The sequence below is a fragment of the Pinus tabuliformis genome, chromosome 9 (assembly GCF_031772625.1).
Source record: "Pinus tabuliformis cultivar Carrire ecotype Pingquan chromosome 9, CPIR1, whole genome shotgun sequence".
Lineage (NCBI taxonomy): Eukaryota > Viridiplantae > Streptophyta > Pinopsida > Pinales > Pinaceae > Pinus > Pinus tabuliformis.
The window spans coordinates 308,758,592-308,778,984 of record NC_142307.1 but is presented as its reverse complement, the minus strand read 5'-3'; positions in this window follow the sequence as shown (position 1 = coordinate 308,778,984).

Here is a 20,393-nt window from a genome sequence, read left to right as displayed (position 1 = left end):
AGAGAGTGTGTTTTTCGTCGTTATTCTAGCTTATCTTGGTTTTACTCTTGATATTGCAGATGTCGACGCCTCTCCAAACGTACATTGGATTTGCTGATGGTGCTTGTCGTAGTACACGGAATATCTCTTCCGCAGCTTGGGTTATCTATTCGCCCTCTGACGAGTTAGTTTCTATGCATGGGGTGAGCCTCAGTCAAACAACAAACAACATTGCAGAATACAGTGCAGTGATTGAATTATTATCTAAATCTATTTCATTTGGGATTCGGAGTTTGATACTGAGGTTAGATTCTGAACTCATTGTATTACAGCTTAATAGAGTCTATGCCATTAGAAATCCAGTGTTATTAAGATTGTTTTTTAGGGTGCGTCTCTTGGAACGTGAATTTGATTACATTGAATATCAACATATTCCAAGGTCTTTAAACACATTAGCAGATGCAATGGCGTCTCGAATGTTAAATAGACATTTGTAACAATCATAAATGTAAATTTATAAACATTTCATCACACATGTTTAACAAAATAAGTCGGTAATAATGATATATATAGATAGGAGTGTGTCAAAAAATATACATCGTCTTCGATCATAGGTTGAAAGACACCTTATGATCAGCAAAAATGATAAGTACAAAAACCAAAATGTCACATGTGTCTACAAATGACCATCCAATCACTGGTGGTGCTCTCTATACGACACCACTGCACAGGCTACTCTACACAAAAACCTCCTAAAAGGTCCTGGGACTACGACTACGTAGCGTTGAAGTCTGATAGGAATATCATCTATAGTAGTCTCTGGTATACCCGCCGTCAGACGCTCTAGATCCTGCTCCAACTCAGCTAGTGTCTCTGCAGCCGCGTCCTGTGGGGCTGGTGCCGGTGCAGCTGGATGTCTCCTCTCAAAAGCCCGGAGATTGGCCGGACGCCGTGGGCCTACATCTGCATTTTGAAAATTTTTGCTGTCAGTTTTGAGACGATATATAAAAAACAAAACAAAAATAGATAATTTAAAAACTTGTGAAAAATGAAGTACCTCTGTCGTCCCATTGTTCTCCCTGTGGAAGAACCATGTCCAGATCATTGCGAAAATCCATTCCGGCATAAGGAAAATCCTGAATCGCAAAGACCTGGCTCTCCAACCAGTGAAAGTAACCCGCAGGAAATCGGACAACTCCCGCTCCCTCATCAGGATGCCGGGCGATTACCGAAACCCACCGCGTCAACTTAGGCTCCTGAGGAGGCCCAACTGGAACAGTAAGATGTTGAGGGATCAGCATTGGAACTCTCTCTAGGGCAAAGCTCACAACTAAAGGCCCATATCCAAAGGTCTTCAATTGTCTGTTCTTTGCCCTAGTCAGTTGGCCTTTCATATTGGCCAGCACAGCATCGCACCAGTTGAAAATGGTGCCTCGTAAGCAATCTATAGCCATCCGCATTTGGGAACCAGTGGCTATGTGCAAAGCTGCAGCACCGCAAAGTCTGGTAACTGTAAAGGCAATTACCATAAGTTCAGGTCGGGATATGTATTTGATTTCTATCCCCTTCTCCTGGTTTTGATTGTTGCACCACTCTAGCCGGAGACTAGCAAGGGATTGGCCACCCGGCCTAGTCCCGAATAGAGACAGTTGCTCGCCCCTGTTAGGCAAGCCAGTGAGAAAATATATGTCGGAGGGCTCTATCTCGAGCTGGTGTTCTCTGATATAGAAACATTGATCCTGAATGTTCCACCTTTCAACCAGCCACTCTAAGAATGGCACCTGGGCCCTCATGCCAGGTATGGCCCAGTACTTGTAGAGACCGCATGCCTTTAAAGCATCAATGGAAGGTTGATGACCTATTGCAGCCAAATCGACATCTTCGTGTTCTCTTTCGCGCCAATCTAGCATGGTGGATAATCTACACACCAAAAAACATTGATTAGAATTCATTAAATCAAATTTTGATGGTTAGGTTTTGAGTTTGGGTTTTGAAAATCCGCTTTGCGCGGAGTACGCACCCCGCGTTCAGAAAACAGAGCGTGGGTACGCAGCTGTTCTGAAGGTGGGCTGCGTACTCCGACCATTTTCCCATATACGAAAAAGTCGGGGTACGCAGGTCACCCATAGGGCACCTGCGTACCCCGAAAAGCGGACCCTAAAACCCCAAACCCTCTAAAAAATCAAACTAAAACTTAAAATGGAATTCTAAATGGATGAAATTGAAGAGGAGGATGTTGTGAAATACCTGAAAGAGACGGCGCTCGATTCCGACGGTCGGATTCTCCGCAAAGTCCACGAGAAGTTTCTTGTCAAAAGCCCTTTTCTCACCCTCAACAGTAAAATGGTAAAAATGACATGGTAAAAAGTCTTTTTATAGGTTTTTTGGATGAATGAATGCTAAGTTTGTTTATTTTTCACCATGAAAAGATATTTTTCAATGTATTTTTTGCCCATCTTAAACAGGTATGAGTAATATGTTGTTTTTGTGCAGGACAAAAGGACTTTAGGGTAAAATCATCATTTTTCACGAACCAAGACATCAGAGTCATCTTTTAAGCCATTTTCTGACTCCTAAAACATGAAAAGATTGCCGAGCGTTTCTTTTACACTCGTTAAAATGGAATTAAAAGACGGTCCTCTTATAGCCCTTTTCTGACCGTAAAAATAAGAAAAGATTGCCGGATTTTTGTCGTTTCAAATTCGATACTGGAAATAAAACGACATGCCTCTAATCGTTTTTTACTTTTTAGGTCAAAGGAATTAATCATGAAAGTACTCCTTGGTCACAAGATCAAGCGGTTCTCTCAGGAATTATTTTATACTTTTTCGGGCTTGGGAGACACAAATTTACGAAAAAGTTCACCTTGGAGTTTTCTTTAGTTTTTTCAGACTCTCTAAAATTGAAAAACGCCGAGTTTCTCCTATACTGGACTCGTTAAAATTTCACAGTAAAGGACCTGTTCGATTACAAACAGGAACGGACCACTCCTTCTTAGGGTCCGAATCTAAACTAAGTTGGACTCATCCGAAGGATGAGCTTATAATCAAGCATATGTTATCCTCCTCAAGCTTGTAAAAAATAAAGAGGTACTTGCCAAAAATGGTGGGGGAAAAGAGAGAAGAATGAACCCATTTGGTATCCTTTGTTACAGAATAACCTTACCACTGCTCTTGAACACGACACTTTTCATTCACCTGGGTTGGGAAATCCTTTGCCTTAAAGCTTATAAAACCACTTTGAAAGTCTTCAACCGTTTCTGGGTATTAACTTTGGGTCAATCGTCGCCAAGCCATCTGTCGTGTCGTTATGTGTTCAAGAGGTCTCTGCAAATAAACCATTCATATGCAAAATACTTGTCATCCATTTGACCATCCCTGAGTCAGTCCTTACAGCAACATTTCTTCAACTTGAGCAATGATTTCGTGTTGTGGGCTTGCCTGCAACGGGTCGCTTTCTATCGACATCAGCACATTATCTAGAAAGATGACTTAGAAATCGTCAGTACCTTGAAGTCTGCATGCATCAATGGTAGGTTTCTCGCCTTTGACGACAGTTTACATCATTGACTTTCGATCAAAGGATTCCGTGACGTGTTCGACATCAACCCATTCATTCACATTTCATGGATTGTACTGGGTACTTTGAGAACCATTGACATCACTGGTGGTCTCTCTCACACTTGTTAACAGTTTACATCATCGACTGGTAATCAAGTGGTTTCTACCATGTTCGACATCAACTCATTTATTCGCATGGATAGAATCGTACCAATTCAGGAAGTAGAGATGAAGACCCTGGATCTAGTTTCCACCATCCAGGCTGCGAGGAGTTTTGTATTCATTATATAGTAGACTAACCATAAACAGATGGTTGCGTCCATACTGTGTCTACAAAAGTCTATGATTGTGATGTACTGCAAAATCATTCTTGTATCAGAACAGTAGTTAGATTGTTAGTTAAAATTTTCAATCTGAGTATGGGAATGCCTACCTCAGCGATGATATCATCTTATATATGTATTTTGTGTTGAATATTTGCAGGTTCTGACCGGGCTCTCCGCAAGATACTCCTTGAAATGATAAAGTACTTCACCCTTCCTAGATCATATAAAACCCTAATCTACTACAAGCTTCGCACTCTAGGGGGCAATCTGTTACACTAAAAAATGTCACCATGACTATTTGCAGTTAGTATGGCTCCATCAACTGTCATACTATCCTCCTTGGCAAGCCTCATACCTCTGCTCTCCATGTCAAACTCCAAAGAAGAGAGAAAGTCATTAAAAATCTATATATCTCTGGGTACGCAGTTTCTCTTAGCCTTACCTGCGTGTACGCACCCCAAGTTCACAATACCTGCGTACTTGTACGCTCTGTCTGTAAAGCAATGGGTGCGTACTCCTGTAAAGGTCAAAAGGCGCAAGTTTCACTCCAAAAAAGTTACTTGTGGTCATTTCTAGAGCATTCTAGAAGTTTGTTTGACGTGTATGAAGCGCCTCCAGATGGTTCATGTATCCCTACCAAAGAGGAACTTATCCCATCAAGGGGGGAGCTATCCCATCCAAAGAGGGGCTTATCCCATTGATGGTGGACCTGAATAACTTCCTCTAGAGCACTATAAATACAGGCATTGGGCCAAAGGGAGGGGAGGTTGAAAGCTGAACATTCCTAAGGGTAGATGCTGCTGGAATTAGGACTTCCTTGTAGAAGCTTGTGAGGAGAGATTACCATCTTTGCTTGTTTCATTTGGAAGTGGGTGAGCTGATCAGAGTAAAGGAGAACTCTTCTGGACCCTGGGAGGGACCTGCACAACACCAAGGCTCAGGTTGTAATGGTTCCTTTTGTTACCTTTTAATACAAATAAGTCCATTCTTCTCAACAATTTGTTATTTATGAGTTGTTTCATATACTCCTTGGTCTATATGTTAAATATGTTTTATTTTATGTGATATTCAGGTGCTATTTAATCGTTTGATTGTTAGTGAATGCAGGTTTCGAAGAAAAGGAGGAGCTCATCCGGATCAACGAAGCTGGACTACTACAACAGCGTTGGGTTACAGGTAGGATCTACACACTTGATTTCTCATATTGTAAATGCATATTTAGAGAAGGATTGCTCTTCTTTGTCTTGTTTGTCACTAGAAAGTCTTAGGCTTCTAGGGAGGTCGGTTGTGTCCGCACTAACGACTCTTTCCGCATGACACCCCTTTCCTTGATGAATATCCACCTCTTCTTATGGATGTTCTAACTCTTCGACCTGTATGGTCGTTGTTTCCTTCGTCATCACACCATGCCTTTGTTCTTCTTCCTATTTCTTATTCTCTTCCTATTCTTTCCTCCTCAACCCCCATTCTTCCTTCTGTTTTTGTTCTGCTTTCTACGATTTCAGTTTTGCTACTTGAAATCTCTTGTTTTCTATCTTCCTCTGGTCTATTGCATGTGTCCTATGCTTCCCTTTACTTTTGCTGCCAAAGCTACCTACATGAAGATTGAATCCACTTTCACTATGTAGCTTTTTTCTCCCTCTTTTATGTCAGCAACTTCCTCTTTCCCTAATCTTGTACTGGATTGTTTCCTTCTACTATTTCTACTAGACTCACTGCCATGTTAGTGTTAACTCCTTTTCTATCAAAAATTGAGTGTTCACATATATTGGCAAGTTAACTGGTGCTTCCTCAACTGATTCCCTAATATTTCTTTCAGGGATCTATCTTGAAGTAGCTCTCTTTGGTGCCATGGTACAATTCATGCTGGAGATAAGTGCTTCATGAATGTGGTACCTGTGAGACAGAAAGGACACTCATAGAAATCAAACATTAGTTCTTTCAAAACTAACTTCACAACATGACCAAGCAGCAATCAGGGCATCTGATGAGAGGGATTGCACAATTTTGACTGACAGGGGTAACTAACTGACTGTGGGAACTACACACTGCGTAGTCCTAACAGTCAATGTGGAAGTTTGATGACTAGAACTACGCAATGTGAAGTTCAAACTGGGCTAGGGCCTGGGAGAGACTGTGCATTGCACAATCTTAGTGGCCAAGCTGGGAGACTGGTGATGAGCCTCGGTATTGCAACAAGAACGCTGCAACTCCCAAGTCTACCAACTTTAATTATCAACCCGGGGTTCGTACAAACTTAAGATTTATCATCACTATATATGCAGCATACAATGTGTCCTTTCTTTGCTGTCATGATGTAATGGAGTGCATGTAATGAAATCAAATCATCAACTTATTATAGAAAATGAAATGTTTGAAATAGAAACCTTAACCTATTGCAAGAGAGAAAATACAAGGAAAGAAACCTATTCTAATTGCATAAAATAAATATCATGAACTAAATGTCAACCATTACATTTCAAAGAGTTTAGATCCATTAACAAATCTCATTGGATGTGGCAATCATCATTGTATTATCTATTTCATAAATTTGCCCATTAGCCCAAATTGTTTAAATGTTTTGCATGGGTAAAGAGGCAAGTCCTAAGGGGTATTTAGTATTCCCTAATCATTTATTTAGAGCCTAGGGGTCATGATTGAACCCTAAGGTATCAAAACCAATATTTTGAGCAAATATGGGTAAATATATACACGCTAGAAGAGTACTACAGGGAAGAGCAAATTTACTATAGGAAACTATAATTCACCGAATGACCAGGAAAATCAAATCCAAATTGGATGGGAAAATTTTTTTTATTGACTAGGATGTATTAGGTTTCCATTTTAAGTGAAATCACTCAAAAATACCTTTGTTAACCCATGCTAAAAAATAGCCGAAAATTACTAGTCTAAAATCTAGAAATTCGAGAACTAGTGAGCTAGTAAATTTATCAAATGCCTAACCTAATCAAGTGAAAATGAAGTGGGGTAATTTTTTTTATTAGCTAGAATTTTTTTTTGATATAAAGCAATTAGAATCAACTCGATTGAAGCTCATTAGAATGCTCTAAAAAATAACAGAAATTTATTGTTATTTGCCACAAGGGACTTCCAAAAATCTAGATTTGGGAATAAGAAAACTAATCCAAGTAGCTCAATGATTACTATGACCTTCCAAAGTTGGTCCAATGATGAAATGATGATTTTTATCCTACAAAATAACTTACTTAAACCATTTAACCCAATCCTATAACAAGAAATCATTAATACTAAATGCAGAAATTAAAAAAAAAAAAAAAAATTGAAAAAAAAAGACAAGAACAAGAGATGCGTGTGAATAATAAGTGAAAAGAAGAAAATTAAATGATACAAAAGGGATATGAGGCTCCAGTGATGGCCAAGCCCAAGGAAAAAAATATTCCTATGGAGGAGACCAAGATTTAGAAACTGAACATGGCACCAATCTTCATTATTTCCATCAATACAGTTACATCCCTACAAGAAATGAATGTGGAACTGCAAAAATACGAGTTCTCTCCACAATAAGACTAATAAAAACCAACCCCTAGAGGAAAATTTGACTTGTTACTTATACAAAATGATTAAGAATCATCCCCCATGAAAGGAGGAATCTTTCCCCACCAAAATCCCTTGATTAGTGGATTTGGTTCCCAATACTAGGAATCTGCATTAAATGGCACATAACACATTCCTATATTTTCTCAATCATTGGAGTTCCAGAATTTGTGCCATAATTCCATAATATATTGTTTATTCATTATTCAATATTGATCCTCTTGTAGTAGGGACCAAGTCCCTAAATTATCTCCTCTTCCAAATCTTCATAATCTACCCAATATTCCACAAAAATAAATAATATTAGGCACAAATATGAAATTATCCATAAACCTTCCTAGTAAACATATTAAAGTTAAAAATACATTATCTAATGCAAAAAGACAGGTTTAATGTGTTGAATCATGGTAATTTACGTCTAATTTAAAGGCATGGGCCTTAATTTATGTCTAATTTAGAGGCCTGTCAACTGGTTCCTGGAACTGCCCAGTGCGCATTTGGATCCAACCCAAGCCATGCTCTATGCAATTCTAGATGCCAAGGCAGAGGCTTGAGTCCCCAGATTGCACAGTGCATGCTATGCATTGTGAGATACGGGTAAGGGAAACCTAGATCTACCCAAGAGAGTGTGAAAAATAATCATATCTGAAAGATGATGTGAGGCTGAGTGCAGATCTGACTAAGTGTAAATGCTTGCATGTGAAGCAAGTGTGGAAAATTTATTAAACTGAAGGAAAATGAAGCATGTGAATAGAGTTTCCACAACGATGACCATTGGTGCAAAAACGAGAAAACTCATGCGACACTTGGGAAATGAAATTTATAACTTGAAACAACACTTCTACAAGCTAAAACAAGTTAAAAAACCAACAGTCAATCAAAGAAACAAGAAAAATAACACTCTCACAAGCTAAACAACAAAAAGCGACAGAAAAAACAATAAAAGCAAAACTCACCCCAAAAAGCGACAAAAATTCTCTGAATGCTCCTTGATCTCCTCGGGAAAGTTAGGGCTTGATGATTGAATGTACAAATGAGCTCTAGAGGCATCCATTACATATATTTTGGCTACGTGGGGCCTAACCTAGGTTCAGAAGTGATTTAGCCAAGAAAATCCCGGTACTACTGGCCCATTCGGCAACAGCCCACGGAACGCGGACTGAGGTCTCACCCAAAGTAGTATGGGAGGGTGCTAGAACCAGGTTTCCACACCCTAGGGATGTCTTGATGAAGGTTCTGGAGGTTCGCGGTCTAAACCTGCGCGCTTGCGCTGCTCCGCGCAGCAGCTTGTGCGCACCTCTGTAAGGGGTGCGAATACAGTACTATCCTGATCTCGATCCTTACTATGCTATTATATTAGTGCTTTGACTTAGTTTGTGCGGGCCCAATATTCTTATTACTTATTCAACTTTCAAGTAAGTGCGCGTAATCAAAACCAATATAAATGCATAAAGATAAACAGAACCATAGATGCACAATATTCTGAATCAAACTTATCTTTATTAATAATCCTTTTCAAGTTCAGTTCAATTACAGACCCGACTCCGCCCTATACACTCAGCTACAGGGGTCCGTGCACTCAGCTGCGGACTCTACTCAACCTCTGCACACTCAACTGCAGAGCCTCTTCCTACTACTACGACCCAATACACTTCAGATCCACTTCTATCCTCTAACCATGCCTTCGCATCTATCTATTACTACTTGCTCTAAAAACTATCTTTACACTTAGAGCCTCGCTCTATTTATACAATCCCATGGTCCGCGGACCATGGGTAGGCCGACAAAACTTTACATTATTTTACAATTCTTAGGGTGGACAACCCTATGACTCATCCTAGACTTTTGCGCTCCACGTTCATACTTCGTGGAGTCTTTACATTACATTGACCAAAACTCGGGCTTTAAGCCCCAAAAACATGTTGTGGGGGATCCCATGCCCAACAAGCCCCCAACACAATCATTGTGACTCGTCCCAAGTCACTCTGCTGGTGTGGCAATCTTTGCGCAAAGTCCATCCAACAGGTCTCACGTAGCTCGGGTGTCCGCAAAACACTATTCCGCTATCTATTGTACTTGTTTCACATGTATCTTTGAACTTTCGTGAGAAAGGTCACATTCCTGTCTAACCGCATAAAGTTCCTGCATTTGTGCCTTCCGTTCAATGGTAGCTATAATTTGTGAAAGCTTCATTGATCCATGGTTGGATGTGTGCTTTAATAAGGGCTTCTTTTTGGCGCGTGGTGTCTAATTGGTCCTTCAATGTGTTATACAACAAATTGACCCCCTCATCAGCTCAGAGGGGAAATACATGATAGCTAAAGCAAAGACCAAGATCACATGCCTTGTTTCCACACTAACGCTGGCCATGCACTGACAACCTGCTTTATAAAGCTTCTCTTCAAGCCTAAGGGTGCGTTAGTGACCCAAATAACTCTAGTTGCTAGTTTGGGAACAGTGTTAGTGGACCCTAATGAAGTTCTAAGGGTCAATGGAGTGAATTGACTCATAAATATCTAGATATTTGCTCCTAGATCTACTCAAGAAAAGAAAGGAAACATCTCAAGTTCGACATATTTGAGGGATTTATAATCCTAATGAAGGAGGCAAATGGGAAAGAGCTGAAAAGCATGGCAACTTCATTGCTTTTACCCTAAGGAACTCATGGAGGAACTTGGCAACCCTAACTCAATTGCTACATAAGCAAAGCTAGGGCTATGGTGATAGAGGTCAGATCATTTGAAAGGATAGCATACTTGATTGTCGAGCATTGTCTCAAATCATAAGAAGTTGGTAAGAAAAGAGAGAGAGAGAGAAGTTGGAGGGGTAAGGGAAGGTTGATGCAATAGATGGTTGTAATCACTCTTCCGACATTAATATAGAACTGCAGTTGTACTATCTACTCCATGGTGTTGGTACTATCATTCATTTATTTGTTTGTCCAATACCTTTTAGCATGAGTAGCTTAGTTATGTGTAACTAGATGTTCTTTTATGTATTCATGTATTAGTTATCAGAGTTGTATGTTGTGATTATGCTTGTCTCTTCTATGTGCAGGACTTGATCTGGAGCCGGCTTAAGGGACTTCCACCTAGCTGCATTTCACTCTCCAACAAATCTACACGGAGGCTTGAGGTAATATATTTGTCCTACTTTGATAGTTAGTTATTGTTTATGAACGTGCATGTAACTTTGTGGCAGTTGCAGATAATCTTACAATCTTCCAAAGGTCTCAGGAATACCTTTGAGGGTATCCCCATTCTCCATGCACTGTGCATTTTATCCTACAATAGAATTGGTGACTCCACTGGGGACTATACATCTAGTTCCCAGTTTACCCAAACAGTTCTCAGTTTCCTCCTCCTTCTAAGACCTCCCTATACTTTTGCATTCCCTTTCTGACCCACCAAAACCTTGCTGCATCCTGCCTACATATATTCATCATTGAATCTGATCCAAGAAGCCCTGTTTTGAACTATTTTCCCACACTAACACAGGTTAGCAGACTACACAGTGCTTTATAAAGCACCGTGTCTGCACACACAGAGCGTTAGTGGACCCAGTAACTCTCTGTGGCCACTGCTACAAAGCGTTAGTCTCCCAAAATCTTGATTTCCAGCTGTGTCTGCAAACCCAAGGGGATAGGAAGCCTACTCATGGACTGAAAGAGGATCTGCTACTACATTTTGTTAGCAAGATAGGTGTCCTAAAAGTTTTTTTAGGAAATAAGTTGTTTTTTCTTTCTTGAAAAAGTTTTTATCAAAGAAAAAAAAAATCATGAATTGTTTTATTCATTCTTCTGTTTAGCTGGTTAAAAACTACTTTGTTTTGGTTTCAAGTAGTTGTTAGGATAGAATTGGAAAGATTTATGTTTGTTATGCATGTGTTATAATGACTAAGATGCATGGAACAAATATGAATATGTGAAAGACTCTCACCTATAGAATACAACTTGTTTTCATCGAATTGAATATTTTTTAAAGCATTGTCTTGTGCATGATTTTTTGAGTCAGCGTCCCATCACATTTCATACGTCAACTCCCCTACCAAAGACAATAAAAAAGTACACATAAAATTTACCTAAAAATCAATCAGTAACTCTTTATTGAGCAAACAAACATTAGTTCAAGCTAGGATCTTGGGATAGACAGTGTGAGTAAACTGCCTAAGATCGAAAACCAAAACTAGTGTCATTAAAAGAGCGAAAATTCTTTTTGCACTCATACTACCAGGACCACTCCAGTCAAAGCAGAGCTAAATATAAGACAACATCGGACTGTAAGTGAAGGTCGCCCACCTTCGCTTGCAAATACTTTGGGTATTCTGTGTATTGGGGATCCCTTCGGGGATTTCAGATCTGAGTCGGGGACTCAAGTATCCTACCCACATAGCGTACTGTCTGCGATTATGTCCCCCCAATGGTGTCTATGATCTGAGGTATCCTTAGTGACCAAGCTTTTAGGGACTTACACAAGGTGACTGGGGCAAGCTGCTCTAGTACCTGACATAGACGGACCTACTTTGTCTTCGGTTTTTTGGAGGGTGCTCGTCTTCACGAGAGTACTTGGCCCCTCAATCTGAGGTTCAAGCGATGCTCTAGAGTAGCCGTAACTATACATTTGGCCAGCCCTCCCTGTTATTCATTATGATACTGGGTTTCATCTCCAGTGATCGGTGCTTATCAGATAGGGTCATTTCCCTATGTTTGTTGATTGATCAACTTAGTGTATTTTTTATATTTTTTAGGTACCAGTGTGCTATCATTGAGACTTTAACAAATATCATGATAAAATTTATTGATAAAAATTAACGGTCACCGTGGCTACATTCAGCCCTCGTCATCAATCTAGACGATTGTTAGGACTTCCTCCACTCATTATGGAAGATCCGCCGAGCTCCAGTGAATCGGATTCCCCATCTTCGAGGAATCAGTCTCCTAGATCTCACACAGAATCTATTTGGACAATCGACGATTCAAGTTTGCCAGAGGATTTCTTTACCGAAGGATTTCTTCCTCCCTTTAACCCTCCACTCACAAATCCGTTGGACCCACTCTTGGTTCCCGTGGCACCTGTACTCCCTGTATCTTTAGAAAGAACATTTCCATCCATCTCGTCGATGACTAACGGGTCGTGGAACTTTGTGGACACTTTTGGTCCTCCACCACTTCCCCAGTCGATAGTCACCACCACACCATTGATGGCAAACCCCACTATCCCATTTGTCCCAAGTACAACCACTCACATGACACCCTTCATGAGTGGAACCCAACCGATGCCAGGTTCCACCCCTTTAGTGTCAAACTGTATACCTTCGACAAGTGCTACATACAGCACTCCTTATAATGCCCAATATAGCACTATTAGCGTGGTTCCCGTCCACCAACAATATGGTCGACAGCGATTATATAGTTCAATCCCCCAAATTCAAGTATCTGGGGGCATTCCCAATATGCACATACCGGTCAGGAATGTAACAGTTCCCCCTCCATTCTCATGCATGCATGGCCATTCATTGATTTACATGAGCATTCCTTATGTCAATCAAGGACATATGGTTAGTTCTGTGGCGGGCGGTAATTCTCAAGGAGGTCCCAAATAATCCATGGGGGCACCCTACTCACAAATTCAAATGATTCAAGGGGGCACTGCTTATCCTTGGGGCAACTCTATACCCCAACATCAAATTCCCCGTCGAAATCCACACTACAACGCCATACCCCAAGGCAACTACTATACCACACAGCCTATGTATAATATTGGGACTCAAATGATGGGAGGACCGCAAGGTTCCTCAAGTCATATTTCATGGCCTTGGTTCAAGTCGGGGGCACCACACACTTTTCCTTTCTTGGCAATGTTGGATATCCCCGACTTGTACAAACTTACAAATAACCCCATCTACCACAACTTACTTTGGTCGTCAATCCCGCATAAGATACCAACATACATCCCCAAATTCAAAGCGAAACAAGGGAAGGATCTGGGCACTCACATCACCACCTATCATCTTTGGTGTGTTTCCAACTCCATGGTGGATGATAGTGTCTGGTTATGTCTTTTTCTCCGCACCTTCACTGGCAATGCAGCTAATTGGTACATAGAGTTACCACATGCGTCAATAAATACCTTCAACGCTCTAGTGATGGAATTCCTAAAGCACTTCCAGCTACCCATCCGCTATGAGACTGGGACATATCTCCTCACTTCACTACATCAGGATACTGCCACCCACATCTCTGATCATATACATGAATGGAGACATAGGTGGAGGTTAGTTAAAGCTCCCCTCCTAGACTATCTCTTAGAGGACTAGTTCTGCAAGTCCCTACTCCCGCAAATCGCTAAAGATGTCGCTTTAGGTGGTGCAGTCATAGAAGACCAATCCATACATCGTGCCCAGCACTTAGAACTGATCTATTCACAGTCTGGCACTCTTTACAATGTAATCCCCAATGCCCCTCGTAACTCCAATGTCTCCGCTACTTAGCAGCTCGGAGTGCACGCCGATGGGATTATTGGTGCAGCCTTTGAGGTTGCTGTAAAACAACTCAGAGGTCACATTGCCCAGATGTCAGTGGATCATTCTACCAAATCGACTGTGCTTCCTACCACCGCGATAAACTCTGTGCAGTCTACGGAAAAACCTGGTGGTAAGAACAAGAAGAATAAGAAAAAGACCGCTCCTTCTAAGGAGCAGTCAACAAAGAAGAAAAACCCAAAACAGAAGACCGCTGTGCCTCCTGACGATGGAAAGGATAAACCTGCTAGATTCCCTTGCAAAATATGTGTTGAAGACCACATGACCTATCACTGCCCACGTCTTCAGGTATGCATAGAATACATTGCTAAAAAGGATACTGGTAGGACCCCTGCTATCCTTAATAATCCTTTCCCCGCTCAGCAGCAGCAAAAACTTATCGCAAACAAACCCCAATCCCCATAAGGGGGAAACGGTGGTTCGTAACGTCCTTTAGCTGGTGAATTATCTTCTACCGTTTACACCTTTGAAATGGTAGTTCTACAAACAAGAGCCAAATCCTATGGAGCTCCTGTCGCTCATGCAGAGGAACCTTCCTCAAGTCAAAACCCACTGTCGCTTAATGATTTGCATATTGAAAGGTTGGTTGTTGACCTTGTAATTTGTGCCCCCAAAGGGGCACTTCGACACACAACGCACAATACATCTGCACGTGCCACCCAAAACTACAACATTGTAGAAGACTTGGCACAAGCGTTGTCGGCTATGTCAGTGCTCGAAGTATTATAAACATGCCCAGCACAAAGGAAAGCTTTGCTTTCAGTTATTGGTGGTATCGACCCACAAGATTCTACGCTTGCGGTTTTCGACATGGAAAAGCGTAAACCTCCCCTTTCCCACCAGCTTGCATTTCAAGCGCAAATTTTTTCAAAAGGTAAAGGTATACATAGAACTATCATTGATGAAGGTGCTTCTACCTACGTCATGTCGACTTCATGTTGGCTCACTTTGGGTTCTCCAACACTATCCCCGCCATCGAATTCCCTTAAAGCTTTCGACGGCCACACTTTCATCCCAAAAGGTTACCTAGCTAGCTATCCCATCACCTTGAGTGTGAAAATGGTAACGGTAGATATTGAAGTCGTGGATCATAAACTCGACTATAATCTGCTTTCTGGCCACACTTGGACTTATGCCATGAAGGCCGTTGTGTCTTCAGTATTTCGTATCATCCTCTTTCCCTTGGATGGAAAAATAGTCACAGTGGACCAACTGTCCTTTTTCACCCCAGATTACTCTTCGTTACCTAGCAGCTTTGTACCCTTAGTGGGTGGTGTACCTGACTCTTACGTCAATATCGATACCGGTCTACTGAAGGGCTCTTCCCTGACGGGTTGTTTCCCTCTTCTATCGCCCGCAGTTCCACAGATGGTCTCTACGGTGTCATCCATTCCTCACGAACCGAACAATCCTTGGATCCTCACAACCCCTTCAGACATTGACACTTACGGAGAAAAAATGTTGTTGTCACCAGCTGAATTTTCCTACTAGGCCATTCAATCTACATCTGAGTCTTCGTCACTTTGGTCACGGCCACCGGTACCACAACCCCTCCCATAACAGCTCCTCCTTTAGATCCACTCAATTAAGTCCTACCTAAGGACGAAGCTATTAGAGAGATCATGACTTTAGAAGAGTGACCTTGGGAGGACTCGCACCATCATGTTTCGATATCTGATTTGGACACGATGCCTCTTCAAATCCTGTCATCTGACACACCTGAAATTGTTTCCTCACCATATAAAACTATCCAAACTTTGGACTTAGAGGGAAACATGGGTAATCTTTCAAAGACATTGCCCATCGATATTTCAATCAAGACAGGCATCGTGGAAAACATACGGATTGGAGCAAATTGCAATCCTGAGGAAATTGCGAGCTTCACCTACCCGTTTAAGGACTTCTGTGATGTTTTCCCTTGGTCCTATGAGGAAATGCATGGCATAGACCCTTCTATTGTCAAGCATGAGATCAAGGAAGATCGAGAATTCTTTTTATGGTATTTTTCATGCTTGTTAATCTGAAAAATCCTCGAGTCTCCTTCTTCGGGCTCACTAAACTACCACGAAGAAGATCAAGCGTTCTTTTTATGGTATTTTTCTTACTCGTTAATCAGGAAAACCTCGAGTCTCCTTCTTTGGGCTCGTTAAACTACTACAAAGAAGATATGAGCGCTTTCTTTTATGGGATATTTTCTCGCTCTTAAATTGAAAAATCCCCGAGTTTGTCATCGTTGGGTTTGTTAAACACATATGATGATGGTCCGAGCAACTTTTTTTTGCTCTTTTTCTAGCTCATTAAACTGAAAAAGATCATTAGAGCATTCTTTTTAGGTGATTTTTTCTCGCTCGTAAAACTGAAAAAATCTGAGTTTTTTCTTTAGGCTCGTTAAACATTTTCAAAGATGAACCGAGCATTCTTTTAGGTACTTTTCTCGCTCGTTAAACTAAAAAATTTTGAGTTTTTGTCACCGAGCTCGTTAAAAATCTATGGTAGCAACAAGAGCACTTGCTTTTTTGGAATCATTTCTCGCTCTTAAATCAAAAAATGCCCGAGTTTTTCCCCTTCTTCGGGCTCGTTAAATCTATGAAGAAGGAATGAGCAGTTCTTTTACCTCTTTTTCCTTGATCAATAAACTAAAAAAGATACCTTGAGTTTTCTTCATTTGACTCGTTAAAATTTGATGAAGGTATTGAGTTTGTCGTTGCGTGGCTCATTAAAAATTCATGACGAAAAACAAGTTTAGTGTGTCTCCTCGTACTCATAACATAATGAGGTTGACATCTATTGAACATAGGTTTCTCTTTATTCAGATTCAATAGATTAACTCACAGAAAAGTAATCAATCTGGGTATACTATTAACCTTTTGTTGCACCCAGTTAACAACTATGACAAAGGGACCACCATGGAGTCGTTCTTTACGATATTTTCATACTCTCTAAATATGAAAATACCACCGAGTTGTCTATTCTAGACTAATTAAATTACACAAACAAGATATAGAGTTACTCTTTTTACGATCCTTTTCAAACTCTCAAAACATGAAAAGATTGACGAGTTTCCCTGTTTAGACTCATTAAACTAATTAGATAGGGCATAGAGTCGCTCTTTTCATGGTCCTTTTCAGACTCTTAAAATATTAAAAGATCGACAAGTTTACCCATCTGGACTCACTAAACTAATTAGACGGGGAAAGTAGACAATACAACTGCATTCAGTATTAGAAAGTATGGTTTGGCAACAGTTGTTCCCTTGAACATGGCACTCCCTCAGATAAACCTTCCTTGTGACATCCTCTCAATATTAATCCTACCATCCTATGAGTTTAGCCTAAATACGTCGATGTTCTTGCATCTCTGTATCCTAACACTCTTTGGTGTTCATGTTCTAGTGTTGCATGGTTAAAACCATTGTCGTGCCTTCTATTGTTCAAGGGTTAACCTTTTGTTTCCTTCATCAACCCATCAAGCATGTCTTTTCATTATGCCCTCTGTTGTTTAGACCCAATGCTCAAAGATTCCTCAGAAAACAAATCATTCTTGTCCCATTTCATGTCGATTGATGTAGGACACATTATTGCCTACCTTTCAACAGGTATCTTCCTATCAACTTCAACACTCTATCTAGGAAGACAACCCAGAAACACAGTCAGTACCTTCGTACTTGTAGACATTAGTGGCAAGCCACCTCTTTTTTGATCAGGGGTTCTCATTATTGGCTCCTGGTTAAGCGATTCTACGGATGTTCGATAACAAAAACACATTTCACACTCGTTAGATTGTACTATGCATCTTGGAGACCATCACCATTATTGGTGACCTTCCTCGCATCTATTAATGGTCTCCATTATTGACTGGTAATTAGATGATTTCATGCATGTTTGAAATCAATGCATATATTCACATGTACCGATCTATGTTGTTCGGTGAAGTGAAAATCAAGACCTTGGGTAGAGGCTTACATCACTTAGCCTTATTTCCTCTCTCAGTTGCATATATTATTTTTTGGAGACAGCTTATCAGGACGATTCTATTATGACACCGGATCCGCATTGTTCTTATCGGCAGCTAGCATCATCATATCTCTTTGGAGAAACTCACTCTGACATAGCTACTAAGCATGGGAATGCCCGACTCAGGGCATGATTTTAGTAGTTTTATATATATGTGTTGTATCAGGTTTCTCGTACCACCCGAACCTCCGATCCTCTCTCTCTCTCTTCTTTTCGAAGAAGGAAAATTACATTTAAGTAAAGTATTTTGACCATCGTCGTTGTTGGCTTGATGGGGCCTGACCCAAGTTTAAAAGTGTTTTAGCCAAACAAATCCTGCACTACCAGCCCTTTCGACAACAGTCCGCAGAGCGCGGACTGAAGTCTCACCTGAGGTAGTATGGGAGGGTGCTGGAACTAGGTTTCTGCACCCTAGGGATGTCTTGATGAGGACTGGAAGGGTCGCGAACCGATCTGCGCACTCGCGCTACTCTTCACAGCACTCGAGCCTTCGCGAAGCTCGGAGATGAGGCGCTTCTTAGATTCTTATTATTAATGTATTTATTATAGATCAGATCTAATTCTTAAAGTCTTTAACCCAGCATTCAACAGTGATAACCAACGCGCACAACCATAAATCTTACAGATATGCATAAAATCAGAACATAAGCATAAACATATAGATCCACAATCAAAGGCACAATAATTCAGAAACACTTATCTTTATTACTCTTCTGTTCAGTACAATCAGTTCCACCCTGCGCACTCAACTGCAGGGGTCCGCGCACACAGCTGCAGACTCTACCAAGCCTCTACGCACTCAACTGCAGAGCCTTCTCTAACTACTACTACCCACGACTCGGACTTACAGACTCAGAGCGAATATTGCCTTCACAAACCCATAATACATCAGATCTTAGCCAAAAGCTACCTTCTATCCTTAAAATCTTACTCTATTTATACCTTCCCATGGTCCACGGACCATGGGCAGGCCGACTTGCTTTCTATTATTTTACATTATTTTTGGGCAGACAACCCTTTGACTCAACCCATTACAATTCGTGCTCTACGCACCTCATGGAACTTTTACAATATCGTTACCCTAAATTGTGGGCTTTAAGCCCCAAAACCGTTACGTGGGGGATCCGCTACCCAACAGTCACAGCCTCTGATCTCACACTTTAGGGGGCATTTGTTATATAGCAAATTGACCCCCTCATCAACTCAGAGGGGAAAGACATGATAGCTGAAGCAAAGACCAAGATCACATGCCTTGTTTCCACACTAACGCTAGCTATGCACTGACAACCTGCTTTATAAAGCTTCTCTTCAAGCCTAAGGGTGCATTAGTGACCCAACTAACTCTAGTTGTTAGTTCGGGAATAGTGTTAGTGGACCCTAATGAAGTTCTAAGGGTCAAAGGAGTGAATTGACTCATAAAAATCTAGATATTTGCTCCTAGATATACTCAATAAAAGCAAGCAAACATCTCAAGTTCGACCTATTTGAGGGATTTCTAATCCTAATGAAGGAGGAAAATGGGAAAGAGCTTAAAAGTATGGAAACTTCATTGCTTTTACCCTAAGGAACTCATGGAGAAACTTGGCAACCCTAACTCAATTGCTACATAAGCAAATCTAGGGCTATGGTGATAGAGGTCAGATCATTTGAAAGGATAGCATACTTGATTGTCGAGCATTGTCTCAAATCATAAGAAGTTGGTAAGAAGAGAGAGAGAGAGAGAGAAGCTGGAGGGGTAAGGGAAGGTTGATGCAACAGATGGTTGTAATCACTCTTCCGACATTAATATAGAACTGCAGTTGTACTGTCTACTCCATGGTGTTGGTACTATCATTCATTTATTTGTTTTTCCAACACCTTTTAGCATGAGTAGCTTAGTTATGTGTAACTAGATGTTATTTTATGTATTCATATATTAGTTATAAGAGTTGTATATTGTGTTTATGCTTTTCTCTTATATGTGCAGGACTTGATCTGGAGCTGGCTCAGGGGACTTCCACCTAGCTACATTGCACTCTCTAGCAAATCTACATGGAGGCTTGAGGTAATCTATTTGTTGTACTTTGATAGTTAGTTATTGTTTATGAACATGCATGTAACTTTGTGATGGTTGCAGATAATCATACAGTCTGCCAAAGGTCCCAAGAAGACCTTTGAGGGTATCTCCATTCTCCATACACCATGCATTTTATCCTAGAGCACAGAGCCCTTGCCTGTTGTAGTCTAGAAAGTCATTGAGTAAGGAAAACCATCTACACGGTGCCCCAAACACTGTCGTACTCCTGCTGCAACTCGCGTGCCTCTGTCTCTAGGTGTTGTAGGTTTAGGTCTTCCTGCAGGTGCGTAAGCATGGTTAGTGCTTGCTCCAACATCCTCGTACAATATTGTGTCACCTGGCC